We start from the raw sequence: 24,739 nt of genomic DNA on the forward strand, positions 1-24,739 counted from the left end.
CCTGATAATAATGCACCTGAGAAGTGAGTGTGTGATGGCTTAGGTACTTGTCCTTGCCACCCACCTGGGAGACCCAGATGGAGTTTCTGGCTCTGGCTTTCACCTGGCCCAGACCTGGCTGTTGTGGCCACGTGGGGAGTGAAGCAGTGGATGAAACATCTCGTTGTCTCTCCCTCTCTGTCGCTCTACCTTTCAAATAGATAGGTAAACAAACAAACAAACACATACTTTTATTTATTAAAAAAAAAACCCAGTGATTTCTTGTGGAAGAGAACAGGTGGGGATGACTATTATTTAATTATGTGTGTTATGACAAAAAAAAAAAAAAACAGGTCCTAGGAAATCACTTAGCCATTTTGTTATGTTACTTAACAGTTATGGCCTACAGTCTCATCTGAGATGTTTCTTTTCTTTCTCCTTGTTTGCTTGTCTGAGAATTTAAGCTAGCTTCCATGCGATCCTGTGGATTCATTAATGTAGCCAAATATTTGTTAAGGACAAGAAATCAAACTGGCTTTTAGATGTAGAGTAGTTGAGGTATTAATTGATTGTTTTGCACACTCTCCCTTCTGTCTTTGCTGGTGTTCTTTTTTTTCAAAGTTTTATTTATTTATTTGAAAGGTGGAGTTACAGAGGCAGAGAGAGAGAGAGAGAAAATGAAAATCTTCCATCTGCTGATTTACTCCCCAAATGGCTGCAACTGCTGGAGCTGTGCCAATCCGAAGCCAGGAGCCAGAAGCCTCTTCTGGGTCTCCATGTGGGTGCAGGGGCCCAAGGACTTGGGCCATCTTCCACTGCATTCCCAGGCCATAACAGAGAGCGAGATAGGAAGTGGAGCAACCAGGAATTGAACTGTAGGCGGCGGCTTTACCCACTACACTACCCACTACACCACAGTGCCGGCCCCACTGATATTCTTTTGGTTTCCATTTTTTCCTTCTCATCTTCATCCTGGCTACTCACTCAAAGTCCATCTATTTGTTTGGATGGCTTTGCCTGAAATTTATTCTATGTACGGATTAAAAATGGTTGAGGAGGCCAAGCTGATCTTCTATTCTAATATTAAGATGTCTAAACAAAAAAGCAAATAAATTCCAAAAATTAATTCATTATATCTTTTAAAAAATCTATTTATGTATTTCTGGGCTTAGCCTGAACAGTCTTAAATTTAAACACTGAATGTAATTACATGTCTATTAATAAAAATAGATATTTAGAGTAAACTTCTAAAGACACAGAGATTTCTATGCCACTAGTTTTCTGATTTAATTTTGCTCTCCAAATTCCCAATTTAAAGGCATACCCAGAATGACATCAAATAGCTACAGATGTTGAGTAATTAGATTTATTTTCAAAATTACTATACCATGTTTCAATCAATAACCAGCAACATTTAAACTACTACAAATTATACCAATTTCAGGAGAAAAGTAAAAGATTCATTAAGGACTTGTGTCCACAGTAGAAAAAATGATGAATTGTTTCATCACTTAGCAGCGTAGGGATGCTCCAATATATTGTGTTCTTTTCCCCCTTGGAATTATTTATTGGCTGGGGGGAGGGTGGACAAAACTTCTTTTGAAGTTAAACATCTTGCTTGGATGAACAGATATGTTGCATCAAATCAAAGTAATAAAAATACAAAATGCTTTATTAAATCTTCTTTATCACTCTATTGTGCTCCAATAGGATGATCTAATTAAAGACACAGATGAGCCTCTTTTCATCTGTAGAGGAGTTCACAGGCTTTCATTATTAACAAAGGTTTGTACAGAAACAAATACATTGCTGCATTGCTTCCAAGTTTCTCTGTGGTGACTCCTTCCTGTTTTTCTCTAATTATTATGGATGTCTTGGCTGCCACTGCACGGCTTGATACTAATTAGTCCTTTTCATCTTCAAAGTACCTGTAAGACACTAATATGATTACTATTCATAATACCACTCTGAGGTAGGCACTAAGAAAGGCAATATTTTTTGAAGATGTGGAAACAAAAAAGGGATTTTTTTAAAAAAAATCTTTTTTTTTTCGACAGGCAGAGTGGACAGTGAGAGAGAGAGACAGAGAGAAAGGTCTTCCTTTTCTGTTGGTTCACCCCCCAATGGCCTCTGTGACTGGTGCACTGTGGCCAGCGCACCGTGCTGATCCAAAGCCAGGAGCCAGGTGCTTCTCCTGGTCTCCCATGGGGTGCAGGGCCCAAGGACTTGGGCCATCCTCCACTGCACTCCCTGGCCACAGCAAAGAGCTGGACTGGAAGAAGAGCTACCGGGACAGAATCCGGTGCCCCGACTGGGACTAGACCAGGATTAGCCTATTGAGCTGCAGCACCGGCCAAAAAAGGGATTTAAAATTGTGTTTATTTGCATGCTGATGGACACTTTGCCTTCTGGTTCTGAGCTCCCAGATATCTAAGTTGATACTTTGCTTCCAGAACTCCACAGATGCTGCCAATTTATTCTTTACAAGAGACTTCTTAAGTAACCAAAGAATCACCAAGCTCATCATCAGAAAAATGTAAAAAAAACTTAAAGAGAATCTGACTAGTGATTGTGTCTCAGTTGGATTCTTTCTAGCTCCTCTTGATTTAACAAGCCTCACCTAGGTGTTAAATCATGTTTTCAATGGATTTCTGAATAAAATCACTCTTACATAGAGCCCCATTCAAGTTGGACTAGTTTGCAATTCTTGTGATGAGATCTTGTGTTACTTCATACATCATAAACTCTGCTACCTTCTATTGCTTTACACAGGATTCATTCTGTGTAACTTATGTTACCTGCTTCACTGATAAAGGCATTTGAATTTTCTGAAGTAAACCAAGAAGTGAAGGATTATCTTATTTCCCCCAAACCAAGCCAAATTTAGTAAGTTGGCAAAATTGGCAAATTATTGAATTTCTTTTTGACATCATCTCATCCTTGACACAAAGATGATACTCCCCCCCTTTTGTCAAATTCTTTTTTCTTTATTATATTTAGCATTCTCAGAGGAAAGTAATCTAATAAAGGAATCTACACTGAATTGAAAACAAGTGTGCCAGCTGGAAGTTCAAAAGAGGATGGTTAGGGGCCGGCACTGTGGTGCAGTAGGTTAGTCCTCCATCTGCGGTGCCAGCATCCATGTGGGTGCTGGTTCTAGTCTGGGCTGCTCCTCTTCTGACCCAGCCCTCTGCTATGGCCTGGGAAAACAGTAGAAGATGGCCCAAGTGCTTGGGCCCCTGCACCCGTGTGGGAGAACAGGAAGAAGCTCCTGGCTTCTAGCTCTGGTCGTTGTGGCCATCTGAGGAGTGAGCCAGCAGATGGAAGACCTCTCTCTCTGTCTCTTCTTCTCTCTTTCCATAACTCTGCCTCTCAAATAAATAAATAAAATCTTTTTTTAAAAAAGAGAATGGTTAACTATGCCTCGATCCCTGGCATCTGCAAAGCTGATAGAGATTTGGGAGGGGGCATAACTTTTTTTCTGGAGCATGATTGGAATCTCTTAAACCAAATTATACAGTTGTGATTATTGGCCTTTACACTATGCGCCTTTAAGGTAAGCCATATTTCAAAGTCTGTCACTCCTCAACTCAGATTTCTTTGTCAGAGTCTAGATGTTGATAAAGATGAGTTCAAAACATTGCTTATTTATTTAGGCTTCTTTCTGTATTGAAATACACAACGAGAAACCACATGGGAAGAGTGTGCTTTGGGGATGGAAAGTAAAGGAAGTGAGGCAGACTCTACCATTTTAATTTCCATCCTGAATTGGTTGCTGACCAGTCTGGCTCTGAGAGTTTCAGATGCAGGCAGAGTGGTGATCTCAGATGGAAGAGCTGGTGGGGGAGCAGCAACTATGGGTGGGTGGGGAACGTGCATCACTGCATTTGTGACTATTTCAGAATGGAACTAGAGGCCTGAGAGGTGAGTGTGCAGAGCTACATCCTCACTGCGCCTTCCCACTCATGCCCTTTGCAGCTGCACTTGCCATCACCTTTAACTTGACCTTGTTTAAGTCAGTATGAGCCCTCAAAAGCCCAGGCAATATAAAAACAAGTCACATCCTGGGACACGTGCAACTCAGTTAATTCCTTTGGCCTTCCATTTTTAATTTTTACGGGTTTCCAGCTTTAGTTTAACAGTAATTTGTGATCAAGGTTAAATTAAAGTTTATTTTATTTTTAGTGACATTTTCACAACTAATTTGAACTTAGGTCTCTTGTTGGAGAAATATTTACAAAGAAATAACATCAAATTGCATGGTATAAATGCCATGCCATTCAACTATGTAAATAGCAGCCGAGATGTTTAATTGAAAATAAAACATTGGTAAAATGTAAACATCATTTTTGTTCCAGTTGATCTGAGTGTAGACTTCAATGGCACAAATGAATGCAGTAACTGATGGTAGAAGTTAGAGTTTGTAACAGACTCCAATAACTCTCTTGTGTCTGCAAAGTCTTTTAGTCATTGCTGTACTCTTCAATGCTGTTCAGTGCACTTCTCAAAACACACTCTTTCTTTGTTGTAAAGATTAATATACAATTGAGCATGCCAGCTGGGATTTGCTTCCTTTATGCATTAGGCTATCCTCTGGCTATAAATTAGATGTCTCTGTAGATGGCTTCATTCTCTAAGGCCACCCAGATACCCCAAAGCATCAGATTATGCTTACCTGTGCATGTAGTTAGCCTTCTGTATCCTAGGTTTCCACATCTGCAGTTTCAATCAATCTTGCCTTAAAATATTTGAAATTAATAATTTGTCACTTTTGAACATGCAGGTATTTTTTTCTTGTCATTATTCCCTAAACAATACAGTATAATAGTTATTTACATAGCATTTGCATGGTATTGGGTATTATGAGTAATCCAGAGATGATTTGAAGTATATAGGAGAGTGTGTGTAGGTTATGCACAAATACAAATTCTACTCTATTTTATGAGGGACTTAAACCTGGATCGCCCAGATCTGGCCATTGGAGTCATATAGGGAGTGAACCAGTGGATGGAGGACCTTTCTCTTTATCTCTCCCTTTCTCTGTCTGTAACTCTGCCTGTCAAATAAATAATAAAAAATTTAGAAAAATGTATATAAGAATAATATCTGATTCATTAGGTTTCTCTAAGGATTAAATGAGGTGTCATGGGTGAAGTGATGAGACTAGCACCAAGTATGGATGTAATTGCTACTCATTTAATTAATAAATACTTACTAAAAGTTTTGTTATTTAACATTTACCAATATGATTTACATTTCTATATTATTATTGTATTTTATAGGAAACATTTCTTTAAGGAAGCAAATCTGTTAAGTTCTCATTGCTCTTTCCCCAGTGACTTTAGTAAGCAGATATGCAATAAAGTATTATTTTGACTTTTGAAAAGTTGATTATTGTTTTATTCAAATGGTAAAAATATCATGAGGGTAAAGTTTCATGTTCCATTGCATTTTTACTATCATTTAATGAAATTGATGTGTAAATAGTGCTTTTACATTTTGTATTCTATACAAAAAGCAAGCTATAAGCTAACAGGATTCACAGGAAGTACAAAATGAAAAAGATTTGACTTAAGATCACCAAACACTGAAATGTAATCTGAAGATATTTTTTTTTAGTTGAGAATTGGCAGATCGCAGGGTGGGTTAACTTTTCTGTCTGCCGTGTCTCACTATCTGATTGGAGTTAGGCAAAGTCTAGGAACCACTCTGTGTTTGCACTTGCTGCAGCGATGAGTTTGATGTGAGGTACATCTATTTTTGTGTCTCATACACAACACTTGATCTCTAAGAGGATTTTGTAAAAAAAATTATTTCCCCCGTCTCTTCGTTTCTGATAAAGAGAAAAGGGAGAAAAAGAAAAAAAAAAAGGAAAAAAAACAAGGTTTTTGAAAAATATGAAACCATCAAAACTTATAGTAAATTTTCACGTGTGTGTGTGTGCATGTGTGTGTTTGAGAGAGAGAGAAAGAGAGAAATTTCATGATCTGATTTCCTTTTTTGTTAGTCTCTGGTTCCATTTTGGGGAAGCTTTGCTGTGTGGAGTCCTGGGGTGTCACACAACTGGCTAAGGAGACATCGCAGGCTCTACCCCGTCCCTCCGTCCCATGTTCTTTCCCGAGGTAGCCATTTGATTTGGACTGGGCAATGGACTACCATCTTCTGGGACTTGGAGTCTTGAGCAATTAGTGAAGAGGCAGGTGACTGATGGAGGTGCATTGACGACTGCAGCAGCTGCAGTGGAATTGCTTTGGTTGCCTGCCTGTCTGGCTGACCAGCTCTGGCTGACCATAGACTCCTGACCCTTTTCCCAGCCTGCTCTTCCAGCCTCCCACAATGTGCTTCCACTCAGTACCCTCCCACTTTTTTTTCCTTTTGTGATAATCAGAGCAGGTTTCTATTTCTTTCAACAAGAATTTCCATTAATGTAACAAATTTCAAAGCACATGTATAAATAAATACCAATTTCAAAGCACATCTATAAATAAATACCAACATCTTATACTGATTTTTCAATGCAATCAATGGTAACCACTCTTAGAGCAACTTACTCTTTAAATTATGCTTTACTTGGAGCTACTAGCTATCATGAAATGGAATCCACTATATGCTTCTGTAGGATTTTACACTGTCAAGTATACCTAAATGGATTTCGGTTTGACAGTCCTCTCTAGTCAGCTGGTGATGGCATCCGCCATAACTTAATCCTGTATTTCGGCCTTTGCTGCTCTTTTAGAATGAGAACTTTGACATTATTGGAGTGAGCCACATTAATGTGTTGGGAAGGTGGGAGAAGGTAAATCAACAGATGCGTAATTGGTTTCAATACTGTGCTTTTCAAAAGTGAAATGTCTGCAATGGTATTATTAGCTGAGATAGTGTAGATAGTTTTACATGTCAGGAACAATTAACACGTGTCCTGTGGGTCTGATTACTAGCGTTAAGGAAGTTCTGCTCTGTATAAACCCCTAAGCAAAGCCTCCAGGAAAGTTAAAAGTCCCTGTACCACCATTAAAAGGGAAAGTAATGTGCCCTTTTTTGATTGACTATAAACTTTGACTCGTGGGACTTTGTTCTCAAAGGTGAAAACAAACATGAGTAGAGACAAGCTGTTTTCCTTAAAAATTCTTAAACCTTTAGCTGAAAACGTTTATCAAAAAATTTCTTGAAATGAAATTAAACCAATGTTACCTTATGGTTAACACAGGAGAAGAAAAAGTTAAAAAGCCAAAGTGGAAATTTTCCTTAAAATATAGCACCAAAGAAATTTTGTACATTTCGGCTATTGCCCAGAAGAGTGATAAATTTGATATTCGATATGTGAGACTGTGGTAGGCATTGCATGAGAAGTTGTAATTATAAAAAAATTTTAGGAGTAATTAAATGATTTAGTGAGTTTATGAGACATCCTGATTATTACATATCATAGATGCCTGAAAAACAAAACTAATTAGGTGAGAATCACACGAACACAGTAAATTAAATGTATTACTAGAAATGCAGAGTAATATCCAGATTCTTCATTAGATGTGAGTAGAAAGAAAGTCAAGTCAAGTCGTAAACCTGGCCTGCTGCTCCAGCCAATTTTCTAACCAAGCAGCTAACCTGGGACCAGTTTCCTCAAATATAAAGTGAGAAACAGGGACTACAAGACTTCAAGCTTCCCGTCAGCTCTGAAATCCTGCAGTTCTAAATTTAATTTTTAATAAGATCAATCTTTTGTGCAGGTGTTTGATTATATTTTTCTTTTCTCAGGACAAAGGAGAAAAGGAATAGAAAGAAGTCTGATGCCAAACAGAACGAATAATCCAAAGTGCTTGGTATCTGAGTGGATTTGTAAATGCCGAAATTACACACATGTTCTTTCAGTCCAAAAATGACAGGTAGGAAGCATTATTCCTCTAGCAACCTTCAAGACAAAGAGTGGCAGGGAAATCTTGGTGTCAAAACAGAAAGTGCTGGACCGAATAGGAGGTTTCTGCCTCTTTCACAAACACCCCATGGCTTTGGACAAACTGGTCTCTGTGAGTCTGTTATCATCAAAAGAGGAGGAGGCCAGACAGTCAACATCCTTTCAGGCTCTTTTACTCTTTGATTCAAAGAAACCATGTCTTGGGTATAATGATTTGATTTTCCTGGTAATTTGATGGTAAGTTTTCTTTATTTTACTAAAAATATGATCATTCCAAATTGTACCATAGAGATAGCTCCAAAATTGAGACTCTGCCATTTTAAACCACCACAGGCAAATTTTTGACTTTTCCTTGAAGAAAAGAAATAAAAGAGCTAGGCATACGGTTAGGCAAACTATAAAGTTGTGGGAAGATAGAGAGATTAGACATTTTTCTACCAAAGGCATGTAAGTTGTAAGAAAAAAGTGAAAGAAAAAAAATGCACAAAGGAAGAAGTGGGGGAGGAAGAAGGAAACAGAAGAAGTGCAGCCCCTCCTGGCCTGTAGGTCTTTGAAGTGAGGCCAGACTACAGCAAAGGATTGTGGGAAAGGAGGTCAAGAGAAAAAAATAGATGGAGACCTTTTGTTCAGAGGTTAATAGTTACGTGTCAGAAGCTCTTTATCAGAGTAAAATACCCTCTACAGTTTCAGATGCTTTTTAAAGGAGCAAACCAATCCTGTGGAAATTTCCCAAAGTTCTTAGGAGAGAAGAGTTCTGTGGTTTATAACTAAATATAAATATATAATAAAAATATATACATACAGATGTATAGATTATACATCTCTGTATAATTATACGTCTCTGTGTATATATGCTATATATATATATAGCAATTAGAAGATCTGTTTTAATTAGAAATGGCAACACACTGTGGAAGAGGTCTGGTGTTTTATTTGGTTCTGGGTGCAAGTGGTGGGTGAATGATAGTGGTCTGGGGTACCTTTTAATTGCTCATCAGCATCTGCACTGTTTTTTTTTTTTTCTTTTTAACCCTAATTCCATATTTTCTTTCTTTTTTTTAACATTTTTTTTAAACTTTTATTTAATGAATATAGATTTCCAAAGTACAGCTTATGGATTACAATGGCTTCCCCCCCCATAACATCCCTCCCACCCGCAACCCTCCCCTTTCCCACTCCCTCTCCCCTTCCATTCACATCAAGATTCATTTTTCATTTCTCTTTATATACAGATCAGTTTAGCATATATTAAGTAAAGATTTCAACAGTTTGCTCCCACACAGAAACATAAAGTGAAAAATACTGTTTGAGTACTAGTTATAGCATTAAATCTCAATGTACAGCACACTAAGGACAGAGATCCTACATGAGGAGTAAGTGCACAGTGACTCCTGTTGTTGACTTAACAAATTGACACTCTTGTTTACGGCATCAGTAATCACCCTAGGCTCTTGTCATGAGCAGGCAAGGCTATGGAAGCCCCCTGAGTTCACTGACTCTGTGCATCTGCACTGTTTCTACAAGTTCAGTGCTACATAGCCATACGCAAATTAAGAATTAAGGAAAATAATCTTTGCTTTTCTAAGACGTTCTGGTTCCAACCAAAGGTCAAAGCTGAGGTAAATGTAAGTTTGCTAAAGCAAAACTTATTTTTTTTTTCAGATAGCTGAATGAATGATTATGTAAAATTAGCAGAGGTTACTATAAAAGCATCAGGAAAGTTTACTGAATGTGTAGGACACGGAAGCTCCAGTGGTATTTCCTCGAGTTATCCAAAGTACTTCATATAATTAAGTTCTAAGGAGATAGTTGAAAAAAAATTTTTTAAAGAAAACCGACATCTTCCTTTATGTTTGGCAGGTTTCTCTATGTGACAGTGATGTAGTCAGGTTTTTATTTGTGTGGCTCCTGTCAAATGTGCAGTCATTCCGCCACTCAGATGAGTAAGAGGGCTCACAAGAAGCCTCCATCTCTGCCTGTTTATCAGGCCCTTTATAAGCAAGGGTGATGAACTCCATCAGTTTCTCACATCTCTAGCAGTTGATGCCACTCTCAAGTCTGTTTCTGAAATTCTGGTTCTGTGCCCTTGTGAAGCTGGGTCACTGACGACAAATTTAATGCAGAACGACCAAGTTGAAACTCACCTTAAAGTGTTTCCTTAAAGGTTCAGACCGGAGGAGCTGAATAAGAAGTAGCAGAATCTATGCTCTGATCTTTTCTGAGATTTCCCAAATCCATAAGGCAGAGGGTGAGGTGTCGGGTTGAAGCGTAAACTGTTGCACACTCTCACCCTTCACCGAGAGCACTGATGAGTTGGTTTTCTCAGGCAGGGGAAGGAATACACACACATATGCTATGCAATTATATTTGATTTGCCTATGGGTTTATTTTTAGTAAGCTTACCAAAACACTTATCTGTAAAGAATATTTAGGAGCACAGATACAATAAATAATTTTATAATCTCAAAATGATGAGATACAAATTTCTATTGTTTGATGTATTTCTTTAAAAATTCTCATTTTATAGACTTTTCCAGTATGGTTGTTATATGACTACCAATTTAATACCATTTTAAGATTATTAAAATTGTTGGATACCCATTTTATCCCTGAAAAAGGATTTCCTTACCTTCTTTTTTTATTTGGTCAAAATTTCAGTTAGAATGTATTTTATATATATTTGATGGCAAGAAAACTGTATGTTTCTTTTAGGATGGATGATTAGTTGTCTTTGTATAACCAAGCATCATTCTCTGAAAAAGCAGGTCAGGTTATGCTAGACTTAGTAATAGCTGTGGGTACCTTGAGCACCTCTCAAATCAATAATGACAGAGGTAGCTTGATAGCAATTTATGAACCACAATCCTCTTGGGAAACATACTTCAAACCATAACTTCATCTAAACTGTTTATCGGCTAAGCTTGCTCAAATGTATGAAGTGTCAAAAAGTTTCTTTGACATTAGGCTTGTTATTGTCCTTTGATTTATGTACCTAAGCAAAACGTAGTAAATAAAGATTGGTGGTTTGGTATTTTAAGGAAATGATTAGAAACATTTGCCAATGCTATTCATTTTATACAGTTTTTCCAAAATTAATAAAAAAATGTTTCCAACCAGTGACCTCACAAAAACGGAACCCTAAATGATCATGATGGTAAGCAGAAACACTGATGAACTTGCTATGAAATATTCAGAAAACTCTGGACTAAATGTGTAATATTCACATATAAAGCATTGGTCTCTCTCCCTGAGTTTGCTATGCCTAGCAGTTCACAAAATGTCCCATTTATTATCTGAGTCACATTTATGGTGGCAGATCTGACTTATTAAAAACATGGTCATCACATCTTGGTTGGTTTTTGTGGAAACTTCTGTTTGGAAAATAAAAGGTCTATTCTCTTGAAAAGCTTCCTTAAAGAAAATTCTTGAGCTACCCAAAGCATTTTTATTTTTTTAGGAATAGAAATAGCCACTTTTTTGATGATGGAATTTTATAGACATACAAAATGTGTCAAAAGGCAAATTGTTAGAAAGATCCTTTGAATGAGATTTCTGTATTTTGGTATAAGATTTTGCATTTTATCTCATTTTGAGGCTTTCAATTCTTATAATCACTTAGCCAACTTTTCTCATTAAGCAACTGTAGATAGAATGTGTATACAAGCCTAAGTGTATCATTGCAAAAGATGACCAAGGATTCTAAAGTATTGTATTCTGAGTTTTTAAATTTATAAATTTAATTAAAAACTAGTATAAATGGAATTTACTTTCACATCAAAGGGAAGAAGAAGCCTAATGGAGCCAGACACATTATAGTGCAAGGGTTGCTTAAATGAAGATCATTTCTGTTTCCAATGTATCTTTTTCTGAGTGCTTAACTACCAAGTTGATGGGCACCATAAAAAAAAAGGCACAGACATAAAAGGACAAATGAGTACACAGATATCTATACCAGTATTGTTAACTTGTTAGTGCATCTGTTTCCTTGAAAACAGGATACAGTAAATCTGTCCATATTTAATGGAAAGTGGCTGCATTTTCTGGAGAACTAGGCATAAACAGTGCCCTGCTGGAGTCAGAAGTTCTGATCTGCTCTCCTTCAAAGAAAGACTGTTTCCGAGGTTGGCCAATATTTCTATGGAGCAAGCTACGCTTATTGATAAGTTATCGGATTCCTCTCTGGATTCAGCTGGTCAGGAAGGATACAGAGGGGAGGGAGGAGATGGGAGAGGGACTCTGATAGTGTCTCTGTTTGATCGCCAAGGTAGGAGGGAGCAGACAATTGAGAAAGGAAGAGCAAGAGGGGAAAAATAGGAAAGAGTGAGTGGCTGTGGTTGTGGGGAGTAAAGAGAAAGAAATCAAACAGAAACATGCAAAACAAAGCAGAGAGGTGACAGCCAGATAGAAAAAAAGTGTTTTTGTCAATGAAATAGCACTGCAGATCTCAAGGCATTTCAGAATGGGGATTCCTCACTGGAATGCCATGGACTTTCTAAGTCCCTGAACCTACTGAAGTTGTATAAATATTTTGAGAGTATGTACTTGTATGTGTATTTTTCTCCCCAGGGAAAGTGGCCTTTTCTTTGATCTGATTCTTTAGGGGATACAAGACGCAATACAAGTTAAAAGCTGCTTCTTTAGTGAGACCGTGAATCTTATGCACACTTTAAAGACATTTGTCTTTTCAGGAGTCATTGAATGCTTGGGATTGACTGTAGATAGTCTAAGAATGTTAGCTTCTGGTTTTAAGTTGTGCACTCTGGGAAGATCATCCATTCTTTCAAACTGCTAGAATACTAGCTTCCCAGTCATATATACCATTGGTTGATTATTTGCCTTAAATTAAGTCTGCATTTTTCACATCGAGCATCCTGAGAGATTAGAGAAACAGTGTAGTACAGGGGAAAGAGCATTCACTTGGAGTTAGATATTTCCAGGATACATGTATAGTCTGGAATACTACTACTATGAAATTGGGCAGGTTATGTAATCTCCTTAACTCTATCATCCCCTATAAAGGTGATAAGAATAACTTTATAGAACTATTATAGTGACAAACAGAAATGCAATGCTAGCCTACATTTATATATTGGGTACTATATCCCATGCATTCTATCATATATATTCTAGATATTTTATTTAATTTAATCTTCCCAATAACACTGTACATTTGCTGTTTATTTTTATTTCCTTCTTACAGATGGGGAAATTAAGGCAAAAAAGTCAAGAAATTTACTCAAAGTCATGAAGGTGATAAATGGTGGAGCTGGAATATGGGCACAAGCCACAGGACTTCAGAACCCAAGCCATTGAACCATTAGACAGATGGAAATAATGCACCTGGTGGAGCAATTGTTTAGCTACTGCTTCTGACAATGGGGAGAGAGGATCTTGTTCTTTCTGTGGAGTGATTGTCACAGCATTTCATGCACTGAAGTTGTCCTTATTTATGAAATATGCTTTGTTATTTTCTTTCCCTTCATGTTGTACTTGATATAATCTTCTGTTCCTTCCTATTCTTCTCTTCTTTCCTTCAAAATAGCTTGACTTTTTGTGATTCTGTAATTCTGAGAGAAAGGATGATAAAAGTCTTGTAAGTTTCAGAAGAAAACAAATTTTCTATCATTTATGCAACATTGTTTCCTGGAAGCTCCTCAGATACTTTCTTTTCTTTTCTTTTTTTAAATAAAGATTTATTTATTTGAAAGAGTTACACACAGAGAGAAGGAGAGGCAGAGAGAGAGAGAGAGAGAGAGACAGAGAGAGAGAGAGGTCTTCCATCTGCTGGTTCATTCCCTAATTGGCTGCAATGGCCGGAGCTGCGCCGATCCAAAGCCAGGAGCCAGGAGCTTCTTCTGGGTCTCCCACGTGGGTGCAGGGGCCCAAGGACTTGGGCCATCCTCTACTGTTTTCCAAGACCACACCAGAGAGCTAGATTGGAAGTGGAGCAGCTGGCACTGCAGGCGGTGGCTTTACCCTCTATGCCACAGCCCCGGCCCCACCTTGTTTTCTATCAGAATGAGATCTAATACTATGGAAGTATTATCTCAGCATGCTAAGACTGCACCTACTCAATACACCTTTAAAAAAAAAAAAACACCCTGGGGAGAGCCAGCGTTGAGGCACAATGGGTTGAGGCTCTTCTGTGATGCCAGCATTCCAAATGGGCACTGGTTCAACCCCAGCAGCTCTGCTTCAGCTCCCTGCTAATGCCTGGGAAAGCAGTGGAAAATGACCCAAGTCCTGCCATATGGGGGCCCCTGCCACCCATATGGGAGACCTGGATGGAGCTCTGTGTTCCTGGCTTCCGTTTGAACTAGCCCTGGCCTTTGGGACAATTTGGAGAGTGAACCAGCAAATGTAAGATCTCTTTTTCTCCTCATCTCTGTAACTCTGCCTTTTAAATAAATAAATAAACCCTAAAAACAAACAAACACACAAAAAAACAAAACCCTGGAGGTATAACAATGTTTATTTCCTTTTTTTTTCTTAGCAAGCTGAATTCCTGTGGATAATTATATAATGTAACTGGGCATTACATTCCTTAGCACTTTACATGCACAAGGAAGTTCAGGTTTTTCCTCTTTTAGAATGTTTTGCCTTTTTCTCTTTCCTGAAGGAGCTGGATATTCATCGATGTGTTTAGTGTCCTTAAATCCTAGAAAAGCACACATATGAAAATGTAGGCTTTTTTGGTCTTGTAATCAAACTCCCTCTTTGTTGTTCTTTCTTAGTGCTCTTCATCAACAAAATAGCCAGCATGGGCCTGAGGAGAATCTCATAATCTAGATTTCTGGGAGGTTTGAGAAGACATATCACTGTTGAAACAGAATCTTTTTTGTTTTCTTCTAGGAGGGAATGGTTTTCAGGGAGAGCAAGGACACATATGGAAGATTTTAGCTTGTCTCTGGTGCTACATGCACCCATTCAGGACTCCACCAAGAGGCCAGTGCATGGGATTAGGCATCAGAGATAGGATGTCAGTCACTTTAATTTTTTTCTTTGAGTCACATATGAGAAATAATTTACCAGCACTGACCAATATTATTAACAAAGAGATGGGGATATAATTTTGTTTTTCCTGTGGCTGTGCCTAAAATAGAACATCCAACTCTTCTCTTGGATGATTTAATCTCTTGTATGGAAAAGGTGAGATGGTAAATCTGTTAAAATAAGTTTCTACTCCTATGCTCCATTCTAAGGCTGAATTCTTCAGCTCCCTCTATTGACCGAATTCAATTAGTTATTTTAGTAATGCTGTTTTTACCAATGTTCGGATCAAGATGCCAATCTCATTGATTAAAAAATACAAAGACATTTTTGGTTTTCCACTGGATAATTGATGAATTATTTAAGACCTATCAACCCACTACTCCCACTTACCCCAACATTAAGTACCTGCTAGGCATCTCTGGGATTCTGTAATAAATAAAGCCTTCTTTGCCTCTTTCTTTTTCCAAATATAATTTTCTTCATTTCCAAACATCATCTTTTATTTATTTATTTATTTATTTTATTTTTTTGACAGGCAGAGTGGACAGTAGAGAGACAGACAGAGAGAAAGGTCTTCCTTTTCTGTTGGTTCACCCTCCAATGGCCGCCGCGGCCGGCGCGCTGCGGCCGGCGCACCGCGCTGATCCGATGGCAGGAGCCAGGAGCCAGGTGCTTTTCCTGGTCTCCCATGGGGTGCAGGGCCCAAGCACCTGGGCCATCCTCCACTGCACTCCCTGGCCACAGCAGAGGGCTGGCCTGGAAGAGGGGCAACCGGGACAGAATCCGGCGCCCCGACCGGGACTAGAACCCGGTGTGCCGGCGCCGCTAGGCGGAGGATTAGCCTAGTGAGCCGCGGCGCTGGCCTCAAACATCATCTTTTAAATTCAAGGAAATGGTGCCTTACTACATCTCAAAGCTTTTGGTATCCACATCAGAAAATAAATTATTTTTAGGAAAGTAATCTCAACATTATTTATAAATGGGCTCTCTCTCAGAATCAATCTTAGTTCATATCAGGGACTTCCATGTTTGAAACACAGCATGAATAATTCTTCTCTGAGGCTCCTGAAAGGCTAGGAGTGAGGTTTCTTGACCTGTTACTCCCTCAACCTCTTCTCTCACTCTCCTCTCTCCTTCTTAGAAGCAGTGGACAGCAGTGGGCTACACAACTGATTTTCACTGGTGCCTGGTGGAACCTTAATTCCTGCCTGTCAGCACATCCCTAGTCCACTCTCAGACTTTGGATAAGGACTGGATAAGCAGTTGAACTTCTGGGTACTTTTCCAAATGAAATCCAACCTCTAGACCTTTGGGGGTTTACCCAGCCTTCCTCACTACTTCAAGATGAGTTTGGAATGAATTTTCTCTTAATGGATTCTATTTGTGGGTGGCAGAGGTAATGACTACATTGTTCAGAGTCATGAATATAACTTCAAATAAGGGAAAAGAGCCCTGCAGGAATGTGAGAATAGATGTGATCCCAAGGAAGGTGTGCCTGAGGAGGTGCTGGGAGAATCCGATAGGCTGTTGAATGGAAATACTGTATCTCACATGACAGAAGTCACCTTTTGACATTAAAGTTGTGTTTGAGGGTGATTTAAAAAATAATATAGCTGACAGAAGTATTACTTTGTGATACAATAAAATGAATATACAACATTCAAGATCAATTACTGAGGACTTATTCGCTGGGAGAATGATGATAAGACATTAAAAATAAAATTTGTAGACATAGCACCCTGTCTAAGTGGGACTATGCCTTCTGCTGCTTTATTGAAAAGAATTATTTTTTGTAGAAAATTCTATTGAATTATATGACTCATGTGTCTGACTCTAAAACTGTAAATGTTGTAAGAATTGAAATATAACAATTTAAAAATACCAAGATATCTTTTAGAATTCTCATTTTTAGCACAGCTATTTTTCCATTAAAATAAATCATCCATTTCTGTTTGTACAAGTTCCTACTCTCATACGTGTGAAGGCTATGGTAAAGTATACCAGGCTACCAGATACCTCCCCTGCTTCACTATAATTATGCCTCTATTTCATACTCCACGTTTTATGCCTAGGTCTCAGATATATGTTCAGCATGCTGTATCTTCATGTGCTTGTTTTGGTAATAGTTTAAATAATGGATTCCTTTGGGCAAACTCTATACTTTGAAAATGAAACTTATTTCCCTTAACAGAAAAGTATGATCAACACATTTGTGATCAAAATGAACATAAATGTGATCTCCTTTGGCAAGAATTATTTATTTGAAAGGCAGAGAGAAAGGGAGGGAGAGAGAGAGGAGAAAGAGAAGTGAATCTACATCTGTTGGTTCACTCCTGAAATGCTTGCAGTAGTCAGGGCTGAGCTAGGCTGAAGCTAAGAGCTGGAAATTCAGTCTAGGTCTTCTATGTTGGTGGTGGGAGCCCAACTACTTCAGTTATCAACTGCTGCCTCCTTTACTGTGCATTAGCAGGAAACTGGAATTGGTAGCAGACCTAAGACTTGAACCGAAGAACTCTGACATAGGATATGGGTGTCCTAAGCAGCACTTTAAACACTAAACCAAATACCTACCCCTCCTTTGGTGAGAAACAAGCAATTATGCAACAATCTAGCTTATGTACTCAGTGCAGTTATCAAGAGGTAGATTTAATCTTACCACCAGGAATGTTCTCTTCTAGACAGGAATGAATACAAGACAAATGGATGGTAGAATACTGTTATAGATGGTGGCGTAAGGTAAGTGTCAATTATGTGACATTGATGTGTATATCTCCAGGAGGAGTAGATGATATTCAGGGAGGACAGGTAGATAAGCAATAGGACTTGATCCAAGGCTTGAACAGAAGATGGATAGAGAGGAGAGTAGATGATTCAGGCAGTAGGGTAGATTTTACTTTTGTTTGCAATTATTATTTTTAAAAAAGATTTATTTATTTGATTTGAAAGGCAGAGTTACAGAGAGGGAGAGGCAATGGCAGAGAGAAAGAAAGAGAAAGAGGGAGAGAGAGAAAGAGAGAGAGGGAGAGAAAAAGAAAGAGTTCTTCTATCCTCTGGTTCACTCCCCAAATGGCTGTGACAGCTGAAGGTTGGCCAGTCTGAAGCCAGGATCCAGAAGCTTCTTCCGGGTCTCCCATGTGGGTGCAGGAGCCTAAGGACTTGGAGCATTTTCCACTGCCCTCCCAGGCACATTAACAGAGAGCTCGATTGGAAGTGGAGCAGCTAGGAATCGAACCAGCACCCATGTGGGATGCTGGCACTACAGGTGGTGGCTTAACCCACTACATCACAGCACTGGCCCCTGTTTGCAATTATTATCCTCTGTCCTTCCCTGTAAAAGGATTATAAACCCTTGCTAGTTGCAATGTGATTTTTAATGTATGTGGAGAAGTACATGGTTATTTTCTTGGTCCATTAATATTGGGACTAACTATATGTGTTTTGCTCTGACCAAATATGAGTGAACCTGATGCATGTCATATCACTGTAGAAGCTTTAAATGTGACTGCATGTTTTATTTCTGCACTATACCAAAAGTAGAGTATGTTTTAGCTAGTGGAAGCTTCTTGGGTATGGGTTCCAAATAGAACAGAGTTGGAACACGAGGCTTGGCTCAAACTGACTAACAATCTACACAAAGTGTGAATGACAAAGAAATATTTGCTGTTACATTCGTTGCAATTTTGAGGTTGTTACTGCAGCTCAGCTGACTAATACTGGCACAAAACACAGCTTGAGTAAATGAATGAGGATGTAGAAAGTTACATTTTTGAGAGACAGTAAAAAAAGCCTAATTTGGCTCAAGCAAGCAAGGGATTTGTGAAAGAGAGGAGTAAAAATGGAGGTAGAGATAGATATAGATAGAGATAGAACGTGATTAGACTACATCTTGGAAGTCTTGAATAGCATATAAGAACATTGATCTTATTATCTAGGCAGTGGGAAAACATTAAAGACTTTAAGCCTGGAGTGAAGGAACAAAGGGAGAATTTGAGGAATATTTGTCCAACAGCAGTGTTATGATAAAGTGGAAAGTGGGAAATAAACCAATACTTAACACATGTGCTTTAAAAAGATTTCTGATGAAAAAATGATTTTGGTAGGAGAAGGTGCAATTCAGACACTAAAATACAAGGAAAAAACTCTAGTAAGCCAAACAACTTTTTAAAAAAGATTATTTATTACACACACACACACAGAGAAATGAGACACACACACACAGAGGGGAGAGAGAGAGGGGGAGAGAGAGAGAGAGAGAGAGAGAGAGAGAGGAAATCTCCCATCCTTTGGTTCTGGTTCATTCCCCAAATGGCTGCAATGGCTGGGGCTGGTCCAGGCTGAAGCTTGAAGCCAGGAGCTTTTTCCAGGTCTCCCACGTGGATGCAGGAGCCCAAGTACTTGGGTCATCTGCTGCTTTGCCAGGTCATCAACAGGGAGCTGGATGGGAAGTGGAGCAGCAGGGACTTGAACCCAGCTTGAACAGAAGGGATGCTGGATTCTATATGGGATGCTGGCACTGCAAGCAGTGGCTTAACCCACTGTGTAAAGAGCCAGCTCCAAATCAAACAACTTTAAAGTAAAAAAAATTGATATGACCATGATAACACATACATATGTGTTTTAGGCTGAGGAAGCAGAGCAACCTGCTGGGAGTTGTTGACATCCTTTTCCATCTGGAACTTTATGTAACCACACTAAATGCCTGAGGTCAAAGCCTTAAAGGACTTCATAATTCAACTTTATCCCTTTCCTATGAACCGACACTCCAACTAATGTGCAATCTTTTCCTTTGGCCTAAAGATGCACTATTACTGTTCAACTCATTGTGGTAAGAACCTTGTGAAGAGAATATTAAAGGCACTGCCAATTCATAAACTTGTGATTAGCTTATAATTGTCATACATAGAATCTATAAAATTTCAACATGGTGGATTTTCCTCACGTTTATAAGTGGAAAGTGTTATTGGCGGTAAGTGGAAGCCTGTATGGTATTGCATGTAATAGGAAATTTATCTTCTTTCTATTTTGCTTCATACTTCACCTACTTTGAGCCCACCTATGAATGTCATTTGTAACAGGACAGTTGTTTTGCATGGAGTCTATGAACTCTTTTCCTAGAGAATGTGTCATTTGACAATTAGTTCATTGAGGGTGGTTAGTAGAGGCCTATGCCAACAATAGCACATAGCCAAGAAGGTCCTCTGAATATTAGAATCCTCATCTGCCTCCAGACACAAATTTGTTCCATTTCTAATTCTTCAATATAATTTTCTTGGTTGAAATCAGACATTTTTATTCACCTTAATTCACCTTAATCATAGTATTTCCCTCAAATCTCACAAAGCCCAGCATGTTACTGCTGTTCTGAAAGTCTCCTGCATTGTGAGTGACATGTTTAATGAATTGGAAGTGTCTGTGCACATTGCATTTGCTTAAAAAGGGAAACTCCTTTTAAACAGCCATAGCTACAGAAATTCAATTTAGTTTAGTTAGGAGGAAATGAGAGACTTGAATTGTAGGTGTGGAGTCTTACAATCTTTCAGAACGATAAAAGCATGGTTTGGGGGATGGTTGGAACCACAAGGAATTTCTCTTCAGCTAGCATTACTTTTGTGAGCACATTCCCAAACTCATGATCATGTTTAGATAAGAAAAATCTCTTTCTCCATGAGTTCTCAGGTCCCACTCATTGGCCCCCTGCCCCCAATTCTGGAACCTATGTCAGGCTGTTATGTGGCTTAGCTCTTGGTGATATGTTTTCAATTTGAGTCAACTTGATGAGAGAGAAATTACTAAAAAGTGGGAATGAGCTGTGAGGTGAATAGGGTTTTCCTATCAAAGTGGGGGTATTTTTAAAAGCATTTATTATTTCAAACTAAAACATTTATAGAAAGCCATGAGTGTGAAGTGTATGATTACCAGTTGTGGCTTTGCTGTATTGAAAATTCAAGTTCATAGGAAATATTTACTGAGGCTCTGGCTAGCAAGCAGTTGTTCAAGGGAGCAATTTTGTTTAGAACGCATGTCAGTTTAAACCAATAGTTTGCTAGCATAATAGTTACAGGCAATTTGGATTCATAAATGTTACCATGACTGAGACATTACTAGGAATCTTATAACCAATTCTAAATGCATCTATGTTCTTACACATGAGATGAATATCAAAGTGAGAAAACCACTTCTCCAATTTCAATATTTTATGGGCTCTGATGTAATTCACTTATTTTTCAGTATTAAAAATGATTAATATGATTTTTGGCATGTTTATTCCATAGGAAAGGAACATTTGACTTCTAAGTGAAAAGTCTGGCTTTGTGGATTAAAGAGATGTTATATAGCTAAATTTACTTTCTTGTAAGAGGTAAATTTTGTGTGATATTCTCTGGAAAACTATTTGAAACACGTAAAATTCTCTTGTGTGAATTCTGGAGATGCAAGGGAAATATATTTAATCACATTAGGTAAGAACATGCCTTTTTCTGTGACTTCTTAGTAAACTCAAAGTATTTTTTCTCACTTGATTATATGTCATGGGGTACATTGCACAGCTATGTAATTACCAAGGACTTTGGTCATCCTCCACTGTTTTCCCAGGTACACCAGCAGGGAGCTGGATTGGAAATGGAGCAGCCAGGACTCCAACCAGTGCCTATATAGGATGCTGATTTGTAGGAGGTGGCTTAATCTATTATGCCACAAGCTAAACCCATCATGCAAAATTTTATATGTGTACATGTGCATGTGTATAAAAAGAGAGATGTGTTGAATCTTGTTAATTGTTAACTCTGGGAGGTGGGTTTTTGAGTGGTTATTATTTTCTTATTACAGTTTTTTTGGTACTTAATTTTCTTTTATTATTGTGAAAATATTTGAAATACATGTGAAAGAAGATATGTATAGCTTAAAAATGATAATGTAATAAATATCCATTACCTAGCTAAGAACATGCTATTTTGCTGCCTTAGAAGGTGAGCCTTCCTTCTGCCCTGCCTCTGTCATGGAGATAACTACTTGCTTGAAATTTATGCTAATTGCTTCTTTGCTTTCTTACATAGTTTAGCTACTTATGAATGTATCCATAAATTATATGTAATTTTATTATGAATTTTTGAATGTAAAATAAATGAAATCATACCGCATCTATTCTTTGATGACTGTCTTTTTTCTTTGTTTATTGTTTTTGAAATTCATCCATGTTAATGTGTGTGTCTGATTTTTTTTCTGTAAGTAGAAAACATAACTCCCACCACACATAAAAAGTTAATGATGTTATAGTCATTTTGAAAAAGCAAACCTCATATGTGCAACTAAAAAGTATATGTGGGAGCACCATTGTGGGTAGCAGATTAAGCTGCTGTTTGCAGTTGTTGGCATCCAATATTGGAATGATGGTTGAGTCTTGGTCACTTTGCTTCTGATCCAACTCCCTGCTAATGCACTTGGGAAAGCACCAGAAGATGGTCCAAGTATTTGGATTGCTGCCATTTATGTGGCAGACCTGGATGGAGTTCCAGGCTTCTGGCTTCAGCCTGGTCCAATCCCTGCCTTTTTGACAACTTGGTGAGTGAACCAGTAGATGGAAGATTCTCTCCCTCTTTCTCTCTCCCTTTTAAGTAAGTAAGTAGGTAAGTAAGTAAATAAATAAATAAAGTTTTAAAAAACTGCTGGAAAAGTGCTTTTCAGAAGGGAATTTTTTTGTTCATCCATGTGTATCCACATATGGACAGCAGATAGCTACTCTGAGAATATGATTTTAGGAGACACTGGCTGCACACCAAAAGAAAGAAATGTCTCTCTTTCCTGCCCCTGATGATTAGTCGCTGTGTCTGAAATTCAACCATTTGCTATTTCCCTGTGAATTTTAAGGATTATCTCACAAAAAGAAAATTGAGTCATTGGCCAGTACTGGGCTTTAGTACTTAGAAGGCAAAGAGCAGGTCTTGAAAGGCAGAGGAAAGGAGAATTTTAGAGCTTGAGATATCTGGAGGTCAGCGTGACACTGAAATGAAAGCTCACAATATCCAGGATGTGCGGTCATCCATGGAGGAGTGGATAAGGAAGACGTGCTACCTATATACACCAGAATATTATTCAGCCTTAAAAAGAAGGAAACAGTTCTGTCCTTTGCGACAATATGGATGAACCTGGAGGGCATTGGTAAGTGAAATAAGCCAGGCATAGAGGACAAATATCGCGTGATCTTACTTAGAAGTGGAATCTAAAACGGTTGTACATATGGAAGTAGGGAGTAGAATGGTGGCTGCTCCGGGCTGGAAGCGGGATGTTGCAGATGTTGGCCAAAGGGTGTAACATCTCAGTTAGGTAGAAGGAATAACTTCAAGAGATCTATTACGCTATGTGGAAACTACAGTTAGTAACAATATGTTGCATACTTGAAAATTGCTAAGGGAGTAGATTTTAAGTATTCTCATCACTAATAAGTGTGTGAGATAATGCATATGTTCAGTAGCTTGATTCAAGCCATTCCACAATGCTTTAATTGTAAACATTTAAAATCATACTGTATACTATAAATATATACAATTTTTGCATATTTAAAAAATAGGAAAAGAGCTCTGGATGTTCTAAAGGTGACTGAGGATGCGCTGAGAAGCCAATATCCAGCTGTATGAGTTATGTAGCAAGGTGAGAGGGCAGAATTTAACCCAGTGTTACAGCTTTGCCCATATGCAATAAGTACTTTCTGAGTACCTAGTACACTAGACTCCATGCTGGGTATTTGCGATTCAAAATATGTCCCTTTTAAAGAACTCTCAGGGTAATGGAGTAATCAGATACATCAACAATCTTTGTACTGTGTCCTACATGGCTACTGAGGGAACAAAAAAGACAATTTGACTGCCTACAGGGAGCCTGCAACAGGAGGCCATCCTTAGGCTGAGTGGTGCTTGAATGGGGAGTCCGTTCCTATCAGAGGGAATAATTCACCAAAGCATGGGGAGATGAGAATACAGGACTTCAGGGAATACTAACATGTTACTTCAAACACTTTCTGAAAAAGTGCAATGAAGAAATAAGTTTATTCTGGGGTAAAACACTTTTGAAATTCATGCAAAGTTTTTTCATAATACACATTTTCCTATGAACTTTTTGAAGATCCCTAGTATATATGGCTGGTGTGTTGGATGAATTTTACACCAGCAGAGTGATAGTTCTGAAATCTGACCTCATCACCCACCCGTTTGAGATGCTGCCATACCTCTCCTGCATGACGTCTAATACCATTTGCACTTGGCCTCGGTGCACCCCTGCTACTGTGCTTTTGTTATCATTTTTCTTAAATGGCTCCATGCGTCACACTTTCCTCATCTATAAAAATAGAGAATTGCATCAGGCCACTTAAACCCAGTCTTCTGCTTTTCCCACAGAGATCCTGTGAATAGGTATTTTTTTCTCAGAGAAAAGATTTGGCTTCATTGCTCCAGTTGAATTACAGATTTAGAGAAATATTCAGGTTCCTAAGAATGGATAACCTATCCATGAATGTCTAAATGTAGGGAGCTATGAGAAGACCAATTAAATAGTTAATAATATTTGAGTTCCCATGAGCAAGACTCTGTATGACCATTATGTCATGTTATTAATCTATTGGAAGATAATTTGACCTCCCTTTATGGTATTTTATTTATATTTATTGTACATTTTCTATCATAAGTTTTACAAACCAATTATTTGAGGACTGTTTATAAGGAATAGTTTTATTGTGATTTGGTGTGACTTCTGTTTTTATAAAATACAAATACAGCATGTGAATCATATCTTACCAATGCAAGTTAATATGTGATAATTGTAAAAAATGTTAAATTTGGGAACTAGCAACCAAAATATGGAATAGTC

General features: G+C 38.2%; 1 long non-coding RNA gene across 4 annotated transcripts in view; it reads left to right on the forward strand.

Moving 5' to 3' along the window:
• Positions 1-24,739, forward strand: part of LOC103345489 (uncharacterized) — a 132,544-nt gene that overhangs the window by 44,223 nt on the left and 63,582 nt on the right. For 3 of the 4 annotated variants that reach the window (XR_007913932.2, XR_007913929.2, XR_007913933.2), the window contains exons 3-4: positions 7,735-7,862; positions 13,092-23,038. This is a non-coding gene — a long non-coding RNA (uncharacterized lncRNA). The remainder of the gene's footprint in view (positions 1-7,734; positions 7,863-13,091; positions 23,039-24,739) is intronic. The other variant, XR_011386281.1, reaches the window with a different exon arrangement.

The sequence above is a fragment of the Oryctolagus cuniculus genome, chromosome 2, assembly GCF_964237555.1.
Source record: "Oryctolagus cuniculus chromosome 2, mOryCun1.1, whole genome shotgun sequence".
NCBI lineage: Eukaryota > Metazoa > Chordata > Mammalia > Lagomorpha > Leporidae > Oryctolagus > Oryctolagus cuniculus.